General features: G+C 39.8%; 1 protein-coding gene across 2 annotated transcripts in view; it reads left to right on the top strand.

Moving 5' to 3' along the window:
- The first annotated feature begins 14,679 nt into the window (after positions 1–14,679).
- arhgdig (Rho GDP dissociation inhibitor (GDI) gamma) overlaps positions 14,680–18,879 on the top strand; it is a 93,650-nt gene continuing 89,450 nt past the window's right edge. Inside the window, exon 1 of one of the 2 annotated variants that reach the window (XM_039774539.1) lies at positions 14,680–14,778. The gene's annotated coding sequence lies outside the window, so the exon portion shown is untranslated. Of the gene's footprint in view, positions 14,779–14,831; positions 14,984–18,879 lie in introns of those variants that run through there. The other variant, XM_039774538.1, reaches the window with a different exon arrangement.

Raw genomic sequence — 18,879 nt, 5'->3', positions numbered from 1 at the left:
ATTCATGTGGAGCCAGTTTAAATGCTGTGGGAAACCCAGTGTGGTGTAATGGTTAAAGCCTTGGACTTCAAACTCTGAGGTTGTGGGTTCAAATCCCACTCCTGACCATGAGCAAGTCAGTTCAGCTATAGTACTCCAACTGGAAAAACCAACAGAAATGTAACCTTTAATGTTGTGAAGGTGTCAGTCATATAAAAAGTAATAATCATAAACTTAATACAAATATGGGAGAAATGAGCAAACTCCACCTGAATACGGAGCAGTTCTGGGATTTGATCTAATGTGCTGTGCCATTACTGACATGCAATATGCATTATTTCACATCTTTGCAAAAATGTTTTACAAAAGTAAAAATAAATGACTTTTTATTCTAAATAACGTTCTATCTTGTGGACAGTTTTATATAAATGTAAAGGCATTCTTTAAAAAATTGTTGGCATCAGTACAATACTGCTTGGTTAATATTTGCTACCATTAATTTAGGAGTCACCGTTTTGCGTTTCATACTTTCACTATTTTAGCTGAAGTTTTATACAGCCGTTAGATCGGTTTATAGCTGTCCATGGAGAGACTTAAACGGCGTTTCTTAGTCTGATGAGCCAGCCTGCCAGCCAGACCTCTGAGCCCACCAGACTATTGTCAGCGATTTAACAAATGAGCACGATGACCATGAGCGTTTACGTTACGAGCTCCAATTATCGCAATAGGCGCCTGTTGAATAGCTAGCTGTCAGAAATAAAAATTATTAAATAAAAATCCATAGCCTGATTCTGACATCCACATCTAATGCATCGCTGCCCCAAAGTGTTTAAGGTTAGGGCTGGCTTAGGTAAACTAAATTAACAATAAGCAAACTCGACTACTGAAACGCTCTTGCTCGCTCTTAAAGCTCATGAACGTTGTTACCATTCATTAAATTGTTGACCACTATCAGATCTACTAAAAGGCTCCTTCCGTTCATTATCGCAGTGGATTTTGGACGTTATTTTCTGTGCTTGTGCTTCCTTCAAGTGTATCATTTTCCTTACATAATTGCAGAGACGTGAATATCACACTAATTAAGTCCTATAAATCGGCCCAGTAAATCTATGGAGAACTCAACAGGACTGAGTATGGATGCTCGTTGCAATGCGCTGTCCCGCAACAACACTATAGCGACAGTTCTGTCAATGCGTTGAATAGCCCCGATAGCAGTCCTCTGCTCCCCTCGTTCCGAAGTAATATAATATAATATAATATAATATAATATAATATAATATAATATAATATAATATAATATAATATAATATATGGGTAAGAAAAACGTGTGGATGGATATATTAATGACGCCACACCTAATCTTACGCAAGACGAATGAAAAGCATTAAAATATTATACAATGCAATAATATAAATAAGTGTTTATATACACGATGTACACGTCGGGAACAAAAACCAGGGAAACAAGAGGTATCATTAGCAATAATAGTTCATTAATGAGTGAAAGAGAACGCTTAATATTTTCTCATCAGCTCATGACGTCAAAATCCAATAATAAACGAGACGAGAATGGATTCGCATCATCATTTAGTTAATAAGTCAAAATCAGCATCGATTATATAGATGGCTTACATATTTACAATGTTAGTGAATATGTAAACTCTCAGCTCTTCCCTACAGTGAGGCGTCCGCGTTTCCATTTCTATTACATTAAACAGTGCAACAAAAGATTTTTTATTGGCGGCATATTATATTATTAACTGGAATTAACACTAAAGTGAGTTGTTTCCGTCCTTCTGTGATAACGTAGCTTTTCAACAATGAGCAATGGATAAACGTACCAAAAGTTTTTAAACATTCATAACTAAACATTTCGTATTCTCTAATTGACGATTCTCCGCCACCCTATGCTTCAAAAGAATGTTTGCAAAAATGTACTTTTGGATGACAAATCACAACAATGTCCTAACAAAAAATTAGAACCCCGTAGCAACAAATTTGTAATAATAAGAAGTTATGTTTCTAATTTTCATTTCAGTTCTGTCCTAGAATAGTGAAACCGTTCTGAATGCCATTGGTATTGTTGTTTTATAACATATATTAATAATAACATATGTGTCTCATTAAATTTAACAAAAAATAATAATAGCAACATTAAGGCACCAGGCTTCGTATTGTATCGACCAATGTGGTAACTGAATGTAACATCGCGTCATCATTTTGCATTTATACACAGCATATTTGGCTAGCGTCAGTGATTTATGGCGAAGAAAAGAAATCTCAGCGAGGATGGTGCGTCTGTCACACTGGAACAAATGTCCGTTGAAAACATCCGTCACATCAATGAATATGAGAAAGAGACAGAGATTCATCACTTCTGTGAATCTTCACTAGTGCGGACTCGAATAACGCTGCACATCTTCTGCAGCTCCTAACCCATTAGTTTTATCTCCGGTCTCCGATAACACTGTCATCTAAAGAACATCGGTGCCTCAGCTTAGATCCCAAAAAGCTGCGGCGGTCCCTAAGTGAACTCCCTTCATCAGGGGAAACCCTCCGCACCGCGTAAAAGTCCTCTGCACGAGCTCATTTGTGCTTTTCCAAGGCGCGCGTTTAAAATCTTCCCGCAGCCGCCCAAGTCGGGGTGTGAGTGATACGCTAAGGTGAATATTTGTAAACCCTTCACGACCCTTGGCCAGCTACTACAGAGTCGAGTAGATTGAATGATAAAACAATCAGCAAACCAAAAGACAGAACTACACAGATTAAACACTTCAAATAGTCGCGCATCAATTTTCTAAACACGCCTTTTCCATTACAGGATAGCCAAGAGCCGGAATAAGCAGGAACGGGCTGGACCCAATTACAAGCCAAACTCCAGACAGGGAATAAGTAAGTTTAGCATCTTGCGCACACTTAGAGGACTAAATGTGTTGAGCTTTTGAATTTGGCATTTAAAAGTACTTGTTCAGAATTCTTGCGATGTTTTCTAATTGTTAGGTACTATTTCTTGTAATTAAAACGCACATTATGATGATGGATGATAACACGAATATTAATATCTAGTTAATATATCAATAACATATTTTGATCTAAACCCACTTCTGGCAGACTAATACGAATTAAATAACTTATTTAAGGTAACTTTCAACAATGAAAAGTTTTAGGCTTCTTTATAAGTTTATTTTTCATAATTTATAAAATCTTTTTCTTATATTTAGAAGCGCTCCAAACTTGTATATTATAATTACATTTTTACTTTAAATTTACCACCAAAACAAGTCGTCCTTTTAAAGCCGTTAAGTATTTTCAGTATACAAATTACAAGAAAAATGAAAAAACTGACCTTAGTTAAACATGGCATTTGCATTGTTCGATTGCTTGCTTGGCTTAATGTGTTGATGGTCATCCTTGTAGAGCTGAGGCTACCTGCTCTCGCTTTTAGAGGTTGGACGCGATAGGCTTACTAAACAATAGGGTCAATCTACCGTTGCATTTAACTCACAATAGCACCGCCCTCTATTGGTGGCCCAGAGCTGATATGATCCACTCCGTTCGAGGGACTATCCCGCAATTCACGTGTCTATGTAAAAACGGTGCAGTGAAAGGGACTGCAGTTTCACAGTTAACTAGTTCAGAAAACGTTCGAGTCTGAATTTGATAGATAGATAGATAGATAGATAGATAGATAGATAGATAGATAGATAGATAGATAGATAGATATGCATTATCTAGGAAAAATGTAATTGATCTGTGGTACGACATTTAATGTATTTTAGGATTCTCACAAGAACTGCTACATTTAAGTAATAATGATGACTGAATATATTCATCAAAACGGAAAAATAAAACGTTACAAACCCGATCGTTTCGGTTGTTGCGCCTTTGGAATGGATTTCCGTACATGATTCTGCACGTTGCTTGATTTTTTTGCTGGCATATTGCGACATTCACTTTTGCATTTCAGAGTTTTTGTTTGAGAATGTCGAAACATTTTTAAATGCATTTAGTAATAATAACAGAAGCGGCTGAAATAGTTAACACAAATCATGGATGGTACTAATCCAGTATTAAAAACGTATACAACTATATTATATTATTATGTGCTGTATATTGTCACGATGGCGCAGCAGATAGTTTTCCTGTAGCGGCTTTCGAGACCCGAATTCGACATTTCCAGCCAGATGTACCTCGGTGTGTATGGAGTCGGCACACTGTCAAAACGTTAGCTTATATTCCAGTTGCGACCAGATGTGACCCTTCACAGCAATGGAATCATTTTTGGCAACCCAAAGAAGTATCCATTCGAAGGTTCCAGAAAAAAAAAAGTTTAATTAATTTACAACCGTAACATGTTTCATAAATTGCCATAAACAGGTGATATTAGACTTGTAAAAACACAATGGGTTTATGATTTTGGAAGGACCCTTGCTGCGTACGTTAGTATCGATTTTATTGATCTGCAGTTTCCTAGCCTTTAATATCCATTAAAGATTTCCATTCTATCGAACCTTTTCAGAAGTCAAAGAACCAATGTCATTTACAAAATAACCCTTCGCAGATTGAAATGAGCCTTTGTCACGCAGTGGGTCTGAGGGACCACACAACCCAGTAAAGAAATCTTGGTACTTTTCTATTATCGTGACGCAATAGGCACCCAAAGGGGACATTAACATTAGGGACCTATAGGTAACTATGCTCCACCACCACTAACTTTAAAGTTAGCATTTGTGGTTGGGGTAGGCCAGTCTAATCATTTAAAGTCCAAATATTAACTAACTGGGGCGACGGCCTCACCAAGATTTTTCCTTCCATCTCAAAATAAAATAAAATTAAATAATAAAATAACGTATGCGATAGTTCGTGTTAAGGACTATTAAAGAATTGATTTTTTTCTCCGTATACTTCAGTTTCTTTTTACATCTTAAATATATGCAGATAAAGAACACGAGAGCTCGTAAACATATATTTCATGGAGTGGGGTCCCTTCCAGGTGTTGATTCTCATAAGCTGGACATCTATTTATTTCTGATCATCTTCCTAGAAATTAAAACAAAGACATGGAACTGTTCATAATTTAACTCAATTGATCTCTAATATGACCATCTGTTAATTTGTTTATGAAATTGTTAATATAATTTGTTTGCTTTGCTCTGTATTTTTTGATTTTTGCTTTAATTATTAATATTAAGCTCATCTTCTCTCTTTTGCATCTTTTTTATAGTTTTTGGTAGGATTTTTTAAATAAGAGAAGGTTTTTTCACATAATAAACAGCCCACTTGTATAGTAGCCCTTTACTGCTTTAATGTCTTTATTAATTGAAGTGTACAAATCATTAGTGCAAGAAATTCAGAGAGGGCAACTGGCCCACTGCCTAAAATGATTTCCATGTAACGGGTACTGCTATTTCTATTTTCTTACTATTTCCTCCTGCTCATCATCTTGGTGTGGTGAAAAACTAGACCATACCTTACACTTAAACATAATGGTTCTTTAATGGCATTTTATAGTTCTATACTGTAGGCTTGTGTGGTTTCTCATACACATATTGCTTCACAAAGCACCATGTACTTCGGGGAAGGGTTCTTTGCATATGAAGTTGGTTCTTTGTGCTTTGAAACATGCCCTAATACAGTATGTATTATCTTTCATGTATGGGAGGCTACCTAGCAGGACACTAACAGACTGAGAAAACCTGAAATTAGCCTGTGTTCTTGTATACAGCAAGAGTCCTTTTAAAAGCAAGAACCCATTCTGATTTCACAAATCTGTTACCATCTACTCATGGTTATTTACTGTATGGAGTTTGTTACTGATCGAATTAAATAAAGTGTCTTTCTGAAGCCTTTTTTTGGATAGTTGGTTCCCCTGTGGCATCGCTCTGAAGAACGACTACACATGCACTCCTAAAATAAATGTTCCAAAGTGGGTCTTCAGAGCATTTCCATAGGACAGGGGTCCCTATTCCAGTCCTGGAGGGTCGCACTGGCTGCAGGTTTTCATTCTAACCTTTTTCTTAATTGACTTGCTCTTGAAGACTCCATCCATCCACTTTCCAACCCGCTGAATCTGAACACAGGGTCACGGGGGTCTGCTGGAGCCAATCCCAGCCAACACAGGGCACAAGGCAGGGACCAATCCCGGGCAAGGTGCCAACCCACCGTAGGACACACACAAATACACCCACACACTAGGGCCAATTTAGAACCACCAATCCACCTAACTTGCATGTCGTTGGACTATGGGAGGAAACCGGAGCCCCCGGATGAAACCCACGCAGACACGGGGAGAACATGCAAACTCCACGCAGGGAGGACCTGGGAAGTGAATCCGGGTCTCCTAACTGTGAGGCAGCAGCACTACCACTGCACCACTGTGCTGCCCTCTTGAAGACTCAGACCCCTTAATTTTTTTTTTTTTAATTAGCAGCCAAATAATAATGGGGGCGGCATGGTGGCGCAGTGGTAGCACTGCTGCCTCGCAGTTAGGAGACCCGGGTTTGCTTCCCGGGTCCTCCCTGTGTGGAGTTTGCATGTTCTCCCCATGTCTGCGTGTGTTTCCTCTGGGCACTCCGGTTTCATTCCTCCCACAGTCCAAAGACATGCTGGTTAGGTGGATTGGCGATTGTAAATTGGCCCTAATGTGTGCTTGGTGTGTGGGTGTGTTTGTGTGTGGCCTGCGGTGAGTTGGCACCCTGTCTGGGATTGGTTCCCTGTCCCTGTCCCCCTTGTGCCCTGTGTTGGCTGGGATTGGCTCCAGCAGACCCCCGTGACCCTGTGTTCGGATTCAGCGGGTTGGAAAATGGATGGATGGATGGATAATAATGAGATACAAAACACAACAAGCAAACTGTTTCCATCATACAATACCTGAAAATAAGGAACGACAAAGATCTCAGGAATGTTGATCTGCTCAGGCCCCCAAAACACAGAAAAGAGAAAATCAACAATTTCAGAAATGTCTTTCAATTCCACATTGAGAGCAGCAACAAGCCATGGAATTAAAGAACGAGTTTTATTAACAGTACGAATCGTCTCCTAATTGAGCAACTAGTTAGAGTGAAATTGGTTGGAGTTTGAGGCCCTGACTTAGTTGGTCTTCTGTTGGCTCATTCATTTCACATTTCATTTCTGTTTGGGTGCCACTTAAGGAAAGAAATGAAGCAATTCAGAGAAACGATGAAGAAATTCACGGGAACAAATCTTAAAAAAATAAGTCACTTCAAATTAATTTAAAATAAGTTACTCAGCAGCAAAAACAGGTTAATTAATTAAGAAAATGACTAGAATGAAAACCTGCAGCTACTGTGACCCTCTAAAACTGGAGTTGGAGACCCCGGCCATAGGGGGGCAATTTTTGGTTCTCAATAGAATTATCCAAATGAAGTCTTGAGAAAGAACCTTTATCTATTTGTATCCAAAACAGGTTTCATAACAATCCACAAAGAGATAAAAGATTTGGAAAATACCAGTGGATTCTTGAGTTATGTACAACGACACATGCGAAGTTTAGGATTACTTGATATGTTTGTATCCTGCTACGTACCCTTCTATGCATTAAAGATTTTCTAAGTATTAGGAACCTTTTCAAAGCCGAAAGAACCAGTTTCATATACAGAGACCTCTTTCAAGAATGGCATGGTTCTTTGCCAAGCAATTGCAAGGAACCACACAACCCATTAAAGTTCCATTTTAGAGCCATTATTTTTTAGAGTGTTAGGGCAGTCAAACTCAGGGTACGCTCATCCAAATGCCTACTCACACTCACACCGACACATTTTAGATGAGAAAATTAAAAAAGAAAAAAAAAATCAACTACATCATAAATATCAAGTGGATTTATTTCTTGAGCTTGTGTAACAATAGAACTTTCACAAATATCACTTAGTACAATTTCTTTTTCAACAGCCACACAAGTTTCATGGATCAGTAATCAGTGTGGTATATTGATTATAAACCATTTCGGGAGAAAGAGAGATGTCCGCCAATCCATTATTAAACCTATTTAATCCTTACCAGGGTCTTGGTGAACCCATCATTGCACTCAGCTAGCACCATCATATAGCCATAGGTGAAGGTGTGAGTTCATCCAGGTCCACTAACATAAACTGGGCAGTTTAACAAGGCAGACACCTTGAGCTATGGGAAAGGCGCTATATAAATTAAATATATTATTATTATAACAATTTCCATCTAATTTAAATCGATTCAGAATTACAAGGGCCCAGAGGACTAGGCTGGTAGTAGGTCCGGACGAGTCTCTAGCCCATCACAGAGCCCCTGTACCCATCATTACTATGACTTGATTGGTGCCCTGCAACAGCTAAGAAAAAACTAGTTACATTTCTTTTGTTTTCCAATCGGAGCACAGACAAATGAAGTGACTTGATCATGGTCACACAGTGTCAGCAGCAGGATTGGAGCCCATAACCGCAACGTTTGAAGCCCAAAGCGTTAAAGTCCAAAACCTTACATTCATATTCACAATTGAGAACTGACGCTTCAACCGACAGGTTAATTGTGACATTCCACAACTTAATTTTCAGACCAATAGATGGCAGCACTGCATTTGTCATAGACGGTTTGAAATTCGCTTAATGGATCTCACGGGAGCGCCTGAATTGTAAGATGAGAGCCACAATGTCGACTATTGGGTGATATTTGAGTCTAAAAACGTGTGTGCGCTCTGGATGAAATGAACAAACTCGGACACTAATAGTGATCGACACAAAAGACAAAACTTTTTAAATGACGGTACTGGAGTAATAAACACTAAAATGTTAAACATGAATTTATGGTGTCTAATACAATCTCTGATCCAGCATCTTTTTGTCGACTTTTAAGTCGGAATCGTTAGTATCAGGTTCAGTTCCATGCTTACTCGAGAAAAGTGCAGATACCACACAAAGTATTAGTGGTTTCACCTTAACAGATTTATGTAGCCTATTACTTAAAAGTAAGAACAACTCTTTTGGATATTAGTATGTTTTATTTTTTATCAGTTGCTTAGGCCCATTTCTTGAAACACTGCTATGATTCTCATAGCTCCAAATACATGTCCAAATAATATACAGGGTACTACACAATACCATGCTCCACATGCAGAAGCAAATTTTTCACCTAAAACTATTAACTTCAGAATGGAATTGTTGTGTCAATGCCACCAAAAATGAGAAGTTTCTTTCACATTGTGTGGGTGCATGGCAGTCAAAATATTTAGATGGTTTGTCAGTATGACAGTGGATTGTTCTAGCCATTGTGTATTAAACTGAGTATTGTTCAGGCATCTGGGCACTGATTTCAATAGCAGAAGGGGTTGTCCTCCAAAATTTCACTTTAGATACTTCAAAGGCTGACAACATTATTTTCTATAAACATGTTCAGGGGCGGATCTGCTATGAAACTAATGAACCTTAAGCTTCAGGGCCCCCAATCCTGGAGTGGTCTGCAACATTTAAAAAATAATAATAATATAGTTTCATTAAATACAAAATAATACTTAAAATGAAAATTATATGTTATTCAAGTATCATTTAGGATAGCTAAAAAAAACACTCAAATCAAGGATGTTTCATTCTAAATGGTGCAGCGATGGACAGCACTGACGTCCCAGGAGGCTCTGTGGCGCTGCACCTAAAATTAGACTATTAACCATGATTTCCTTCATGTTGGATTTTAAACAGATGTGTTTAATGTTGCTTTGTAGCTTTTGGCAATGGGAGCATTTTATTGACGTTTTGGGGGGGTTACATGAGGGCTTTGAGTTTGCCAACCACCACTAACTGATGCTGCCTGGTGCCTGGTGTATGCATCCCAGTATTGGGACTAAAAGTTGAAAGTTGAACTTGAATATTATCGTTTGTGGCGACTGTGTGTATTACTTGAATGTACAACACTACCAGTATTAAGAAAATATTAATGAAAGACTGTGTCTGTGTGTCACAATATCCATCGATCCATTATCCAACCTGCTATATCCTAACTACAGGGTCACAGGGGTCTGCTGGAGCCAATCCCAGCCAACAGAGGGCGCAAGGCAGGAAACAAACCCCGGGCAGGGCGCCAGCCCACCGCAGTGTCACAATATCTCAGGGTTGTTGTACTAATTATATTTAAATAAGAATGTTTACCCACAATTCGTATTTACCGCTCATTTATGCAAATATTGCAAGCTACCGATCCAAAAAATAAAACGCACAACTGCTTTAGCTTGCCCAGAGCGAATGTCACAAATGGTGGTGACCAACAGAAGACGATATTTGCTAAGTTTTCAGACAATTTTTAATGTATTTCCATTTGGGAGACGATCATAGTTTGGGTTAAATTAGCTTTTAGCAATTCACTTAAGATCTGTAGTACTGTTGCCGTTTTTATTGTTTAATTTTATTTCTCCATGTCTGTCTCTTCTATGCTATAGTTTAAAAATTATTATTATTGGCATAATCATCATTTGTGTTGTTGTTCGTTATTGTTGTACTGCGTAGGTCGTCAGACGTTAAAACGGAACATCGCTAGTATGCAAAAATAATCTAAAACAATATAACTGGACATTCGCTTTGAGCCCGGGTGTTCGTAGGTCTGTATTGTTTAAAAAAATGTCGCATCACCCAGGGGCGTTTCTGGGCAACAGATTACATCTCGCCTGAAGAAGGGGCCTGAGTTGCCTCGAAAGCTTGCATACTGTAATCATTTTAGTTAGACAATAAAAGGAGAAATTTTGCTTGACTTTTCTCTACATTCTAAACAAAATAAAGTTTAGGCATCGCTACGTCTGGATGCGGTAACGCACCTTGACCACTAGAAGACGCCCGAAACGCTTGTCTCGACCGCCTATGTCCAGAAACGGCCCTGATCGTTAGTGTTAAATCGACTCTTTAAATGTGGTTGCATTTCCCAGTGTTGTTTTTACTCCTCTTTGTGTTAGACTCTAACGCTACACTACACCAACTGGTGAAAATAAATAACACACTGACACTATCCAGCCCCTTGAATGTTAAATTATTCTGACACTACTTTAACTCCCTGAAGTGTAAACAGTACAAATGTACTTCGAGGTTCAAATGTCGGGTGTTATGTATTATTCTACAAGTTACGGTTAAACTTAACTTTACTCACTGTGATATGTCAGGTACTACACTACAATGTTAAGTTGACAGTTTCTATATTCTGTATTGTTACCCATTACACCAGTCACACACTAGGGACAATTTAGAATCGCCAATGCACCTAACCTGCATGTCTTTGGACTGTGGGAGGAAACCCGCGCGTGCACAGGGAGAACATGCAAACTCCACGCAAGGATGACCCGGGAAGCGAACCCGGGTCTAAGTTAACATTGTGATTTTTTAATACAAATATTTTACTGTGGGCTACATAGCAGAATACTGACATATCATAAAAAAACTAAACTTAGATTGTGTTATTGTATGCAGAAAGAGCCCTGTTCAAATCAGAAACCCATTAGGATTTCAGAAATATGTTCTTATCTCTTCATGGCTTTTTGTGAAGCTGTTGTTGATCCCACTTACAGTTTTTCTCAAATGCTAAAACACAAAAGCCAATCCTCTAAACCAAATGACCAGTTGTCGAAACACATTTACTAAATCTAGCCATCATTTTCCAATATCATAAACACATTTCACATGAAGACACAATTCACAAAACACAATCCTCCGTTCTCATAAATCTAAACACATTTTTCCTTGCTAAAACACAAGTTGCAAAAGAACTGCTCATATTCTCAAATGAAAGCTCATGTGATGCAAAATGCTTGCCACAGTCAACAATATTTAAACACAATGAACACACCTGGCGTCATTCATTACACACAACGACTCAAAATTGAAGACACTTGTTGCTAATGCTGTGACCACATGTATAAAGGCAAGTTCAGAGTGCGCAGTTTGCTGAAGATTCCAAACAAACACAATGGATGAAGGCAGAGTCAGGGGAAGAGGAATTTGAGTCAGAGGAGGGAGAAGAGCTGGCCATGGAAGAAGAGGAGCAGGCCAACGAGGAAGAGGAGTTCAAATCAGAGGAGGAAGAGGAGCAGGCCAATGAGGAAGAGGAGGAGGTCTAGGAGGGAGAGGAGCAGGCCAATGAGGAAGAGGAGAAGGTCCAGGAGGGAGAGCAAGACAACCTCGCACCATCATTACGGACGAGATGCGAGCAACAGTCATTGACCATGTCATTGTCCATGGCATGACAATGGCTGAAGCAGGACTAAGGGTCCATCCAAACCTGAGTAGGTTCACCGTGGCCACCATTATCAGGGCATTCAGAGAACACAACAGGTATTGTACTCTTTCTTTGTCACAATACAGTTTTACAAGCCTGTGAAAGTAGTCTATTGGTTTCAAATCAGTTGTTATTGTAAAACATGTCAATTGACAACACGTTTCTTTCTTTAGAGTTGAAAGAATGCTACATAGAGGTGGGAGGGTTGCCATATTTATAGCGGCACAAGAAACCCTCATTGTGGATATGGTTTGTGAGAACAACCTCATCAGACTCCGGGAGATCAGAGACAAAGTCATTGCCGATAATGTCAACTTTCAGAGCATCGATGATGTCAGCTTGGCCACAATAGACCGAGTTCTCTGGCGCCAAAAGATGTGGATGAAACAGGTCTATAGGGTTCCCTTTGAGCGCAACTCTGCACAACACAAACACCTACGTTACGAGTATGTGCAAGTAAGTATACATCCATGTTCACAGTACAGTTAGTGGACATACTGTGTTGCTCAGTGGCCTACATTACTTCTGGACAATACTGTGCTACCTGATTGACTGTTGTTCTGAACACCTGTGCACTTTCACATTTTCACAGAGGATATTACAGTTGGAGGCAATGGCCAGACCTCATGAGTACCTCTTCCTGGATGAGGCTGGCTTCAACCTGCAGAAACGAAGGCAAAGAGGTCGTAACATCATTGGCCAAAGAGCCATCACTGAGGTTCCTGGCCAACGGGGGGGTAATATTACTCTTTGTGCGGCCATGGGTTCGGAGGGGCTTGTCCACCGGCATGCTGTCCTTGGGTCTTACAACACCCAACATCTCCTCTCCTTCCTAGAGGAGCTAAAAGACATCCTCCTGGACCGCCAACAACACCATCCATTTATGTGATCATTTGGGACAATGTCCGCTTCCACAGAACAATCCAAATCAGAGAGTGGTTCACCACCAACAGTAACCACTTTTTAAACGTCTGTCTGCCACCCTACTCACCTTTCCTGAATCCTATAGAGGAGTTCTTCTCATCAGACAACCATACACTAGAGAGAACCTCCTAAGGGCAATGGAGCTGGCCTGTGTTGACATCCCAGTGGAGGCCTTCCAAGGATGGATTCGCCATTCCAGGGCGTTTTTCCCGCGGTGCCTGGCAAGAGACAATATAGCCTGCGATGTGGATGAGGTGATGTGGCCCGATGCAGCTCAGCGACATGATGCCGCACAGTGATTGTGGTGTGTGTGGTGGTGTGAATAAAGTAAATAAAAACTTCACACCCTGATCATGTTTTCAAGAGTACTGTTGTGTGCAATAGATTCTGTTTTTGCATTGAGTTGTGTTACAGTAGTGTACATGCAGAATTTTCTATAGATTTATACTCTTCATATGAAACTCACAAATCTAAATGCCTAATCCTCTGCAGAGATCTAAGAAGATCCATTACTGTAAAGTTTCTAAAAATATGCATTGGCAGTTATGAAACAAAGAACCTTCTCACAAATTGAGCATTGTGTTTTCAATTGTTTTGCTGTAGTGTGTAATGATGTGTATAGTGTTTACATTTTTGAAAGCTTTGAGCTGCTCTCTTGGTGTGAAAGTTTGAGTTTTGAAGTGAGAAGGTGTGGTTGTGTTTATGTAGCTTTAGAAAAGGGTGTTGTGTTTAGACATTGGAGAACATGGAGGAAACGTTTGTGAAATGTGTTTTAGCATTTGAGAAAAACTGTTATAAAAGGACAATTGTATATGTGCGTCCTGTTATATCTCTGCTATCCAACAGATGGCGCCTCACAACCATTAGCACTACAGTACTACCTTTACGGATCTTGTTCTGGTATTGGGATGGGACGCCTATGTCTGCACCAAAGGGTATAATAGAGACTTAGCTATCCAACAGATTGTGCATCACAAACGCTGGTACTGCTTTTAACGGATCCTATACTGATATAGTGAAGGGGCGGCTATACCTGTACCAAATGTTGTGCAATAGAGCCCATCTTAAACGAATGGCACTATTAGTCTTAAATAAAAGGTTACTTCTGGAACCTGCATGTATGTCGATTCACTTGGGAACCGAAAAAGGTTCCCCCTATGGAGTCGCCCTGCCTATAGTGGGTTAGTATGGTGAGGGGGCCAGGGGCACGCGTGGGGTGTTAATCCGGCTTTGCTTTACACCCAGTTTTAGATTGATTCGGTGTAACTGTTTGTAGGTGGGCGTGACTGAGCCCTGGGGGAAAGCTAAGGTGCCTTTCATGGTGATTTACGTCGTACACACGACTGGCTCGGCTTCTGATGAAACTTGTTTTATGAAAAATGAAAGTATGGATTATTTAAAGTGACAGATTTAGTTGATGTCATAATGCTCAACAGATAAACTAAAGCACGGTTCTAAATTTTACACGGCATTTTAAATGACAGCGCATCATTTGTTTGTGATATATAAGCAGGGGACGTTTACATGCTTTACCCTCGTTTCTGATTGGCTGATTTCCTAGTTCCTGATTTTGCTTCCCTAGCGGCTGTTGATTTTAGAGAAAAGAATTCTGAAGTGAAGCAAGTTGCGACAAGCACAGGTAAATGAAAATATGCACCGCATTTCCTTTTGAAAACTATTTGATTGATTATATGGTGGGTGGGGGGGATAAGGCAGGAAGCGATTTTAGTACGACGTACAAACAGGCTGTTGATCATTATTGCCTCGCTGTTTGAAAGCTGAAGGAGAAAGGGGAGGGGATCGGCAGACATTGGGCTACGGTGGGACAAGAGCTACTTTGTACGGTGAGTACATTGCAGAAAAATCTTTTCAACTCCGTGTGAGTCGCCTGGGGACAAAGACGAGATAGAGCGGAGAGCTTTGAACCCGTTCTTGTCTGCAAAGTGCAAACTGGCGCGGTTTAAACTTGACGAAGAATTTGGGGCAAGAAACAAAAATCTGAAAAAAGTTACCAGGGACTCGAAAGACGACTGCGGTACATTCAATCGGGTTGGGTGGTGTTAATCACTTCAGTGTTGAATCTGGTTCTAATTTCAGGAAACAGCGTTGTAAAAATATTTAATCCAGCTCGGGATCGCGGGGTCTTCAGGCGCAGGGCGCAAGTCTTTTTTTGTACGTGAGTGATACAAAGTGCGGAGGTTTGTGTTGTAGTTTGTGGCTGGTCGAGCTGTCTAATGAGGTTCATGTTATTTTGAAATGAGTTGCTTCGTTATGGTTTTCTACACCGACTGACTAATCATTTCTTTTACCTCTTGGATCAAATAGATGGACTGGTTGCGACTTGTAAATGCAGAGTATATCATTTTGCCTGAGGAAGTGACTAAATTCTTTTGACAAACTTCCTGAAGTGATGGCGCAACGGTGTGCGCTGTCTTACAGCGACTCTTGCTTCGATACCTTGACATTATCAGAAAAATGAATGTGCTAAAGTGTTTTTTTTTTTCTTTTTATATCATTTTTTTCGATGCCAAAGGGGAACCATTATTGGCACCTAAAAGAACCATCCACCCTTTATTTAGATCTGTAGCAGGTTCCAAAAATAGCCATGATTAGGTTAATAACAGCTTTTTGTGTGTATGCATGCATTACATATAAATAGTGTGTGTGTGTGTGTATGTATATATATATATATATATATATATATATATATATATATATATATATATATATATATATATATATATATATATATATATATATATATATATATATATATATATAGTTAATTTTAAAAGGGGTCTGGCTGAATACAAGTTACAGGTTAAATTCATATCTTCTTGATCTGTTAGTATCCCATTGGGTACCGTCCTGCACTTTAAAGATTTCAGTGTTCAGCACATATCAGGACCCTTGCAAAGTCTAAAGAACCCTTTTCAGAATAAAGTGGTTCTTTGTCAAGCAGTGGATACAGGAAGAACCACACATCCTGGTAAAGTGCCATTAAAGAGCCTTTATTTGTAAGAGTGTCATTTGGATGGAGTTTGCATGTTTTTCTCTGATTAACTCTTGAAGTGCCACAACCCATTGTTGGGTTATTGGGGTTGTGTTGGAATGTGTGTGTGTGTGAACGCATTGATTAAGTCCATTGAAAAGGCACCATGCCTTCAACTCATACTGGAAGGTATATAAGCAATTAATTAAGTTTTAGGACCTGTGCGCCAGCAGCCACTCCTTCTAATGCTTGCTTACCTTTCTCAAAATGTGGTGTAGCATTAAAAGGATTTGCTGTAATGTTCTACTTCCAGCGTTTGGTTCCTTTGCATCTTCTGTTTTTGCTTCTACAATGCTTGATATTTATTGATTTATTTAATTATGAAATTATTTACCCTCTCTCTGTGCTAAATGCTTCTGTTCAGTACTGTTGGGGGGCTAATCAAAGGTGTCTTTCGGTTTCTTTGCTTCTCCATTTCTCTTTGCTCTGTTCACACTCGCAGTCAAGCTTCAGTGCAGCAGGATATGAAACCACCACTTCTCCATTTCGTTTGCTTCCTTTCTTTGTACTCCAGTTGTATATTTTTAGCAGTACATTTTGCTGTGGTTTGCATGAATGGCCCACTGTGGCATTCATTATCTTTATGAGCCTCAATAAAATAAAGAACTTTTTTTTTTTTTTTTTTTCGTGAAGCTGTGGAATAATGGCCTGCAGCAGTGTGCAATCCTGACTGTGCAGTCACAGTGCCCTAACTGGACTTCAGTAGAATGTGTAAGTTTATAAGTCCATTCACCATTACTGGCGTTTGATGGGACCCTGAGCAAACCAATGAACCCACCCAGTCTTAAAGCTGAAATATGGAAGATAATTCTCCTGAACTTGTAAAATGAGAATAGACTTTAATGGAACCTGCACCCTCAACAACGAGAGGAGCTGATAAACTTGGTACAAAGGGGTCATTGGAGCTTTTGAGTGTTGATGACTTGCAAGTTTATTTTGGCTAAAATCAATAGGGATAAAAGTTGTTGTTTGTGAAGAAGTGCTGCACAAAAGGTGGGTTCTGCTCAGAGTTGTGAGGCCCAACAAGCATCAATAGTGTGTGCTTGTAACCTGCAGGGGGCATCTCAGATTCTCAAACCCCAGACGCTACCGTAAAGGCCCCCTTCAGAGTTCAAACGATATTTTTTTTTTTTTTTTTTTTGGAACCAAAAGCTTTGCAACTTTTCTTCCAATACATAATATACAATTCGGTTTCCTCCTCTCCTGACTCCAACTCTCTGAGTGAGGTGGCTCCTTTTATCACAGACCTAGGAGTGCTTCAGGTGCCATGACATTATACTGAGGGAACACTTCTGGGTCAGGTGGAACCCCTCTGAATAGAGAAACCCACTTTAAGCATCTCCCCCTGGTGGCACACTGTCCAATGGAACTACAGTTCCCAGGTCGCCTTGCAGGTATGTGTGCACATGGGTGATCCAGACAAAGGATGGCGCCACCTAACCGCTTGGGGTGGTATATAGTCCTGATAGCAATTTTCCCTCTGTCCTTTCCTTTCCCGGACAGGACTGTGTAATGGAAGACAAAGCAATCCTGGTCAAGTTATCCATCCATCTTTGTCTTTTAGTTAATTATATGGCTCCTTCAGGTAGATAAGGAATCATCTAACCCAGTTGCAAAGCTAGTCCATCTGTTTTTAATAATGTGTATGTGGGGTTATGCATTTATGTACACCAACCAGCCATAACATTAAGTCCACCTACTTAATATTGTGTCAGTCCCTGCAAAATGGCTCTGACCTGTTGAAGCTTGGACTGCACAAGACCTCTGAAGTTGTTCTGTAGTAGTTGGCACCAAGAAGCAACTTCAGGACTTAAAGGATCTACAGCTACGAGGTGGGACCTCCAAGGACTAGAGTTCTTTGTTCAGCATATCTCACAGATGCTCAACTGGATTGGGATCTGAGGAATTTTGAAAGCCAAGTCAACACCTTGAACTCTTTATGCTCCTCAAACCATTGCTAAACATTTTTTTTTTTTTAGTGTGGCAGGGTGCATTATCAGGTTGAAAGAGGCCACTGCCTCAGTGAATACCATTGTCATGCAACAATCATTCTGATTTGTGGTACATGCCACATCAATGCCAGGACCCAAGGTTTCCCAGCAGAACATTGCCCAAGGCATCAGACTGCCTCTGCCAGTTTGCTTTTTTCCCAGAATGTATCCTGCTGCCATCTCTTCACCAGGTAAACGATGGACATGCACCCGTTGCACTACATCAGTGGTTCTTAAACTGTGGGGCGGGCCCCCATGGAGGGGTGCAAAGATGTGAAAAAAAGAAAACAAGAATCGAAAATATGAAAAATACATCTATTGAAACTAAAACAAATTAACTTAACCTACATTCTGATGCTAGAAAAATAGTGAGTTAGATAAATGTCGATAAAAGTTAAGTAGGTATAATATGTATCTATGATATATCATTTAATTAAAAAAGAACAAATTGGTATTAGTGGGCTCCTTTCAAAAAAAAGTTAGGGGGGTACGATTACAAACTGTTATGAAAACTCGGGTAGCAGATACGTAAAGGTAGAGAAACGCTGATCCACATAATCAAAAAGAAAGCGTGATTCATTTAACCAGGCCACGTTCCTCCTTTGCTCCATGTTCTGTTGGTGACATGCCCATTGTAGGTGCTTTCTGTAGTGGACAGGAGTCGGTATGGGCACTCTGACCGGTTTACAGCTACGTA

This window comes from Polypterus senegalus, chromosome 13 (genome assembly GCF_016835505.1).
Source record: "Polypterus senegalus isolate Bchr_013 chromosome 13, ASM1683550v1, whole genome shotgun sequence".
NCBI lineage: Eukaryota > Metazoa > Chordata > Cladistia > Polypteriformes > Polypteridae > Polypterus > Polypterus senegalus.
This window is presented reverse-complemented; position numbering and strand designations above follow the sequence as displayed.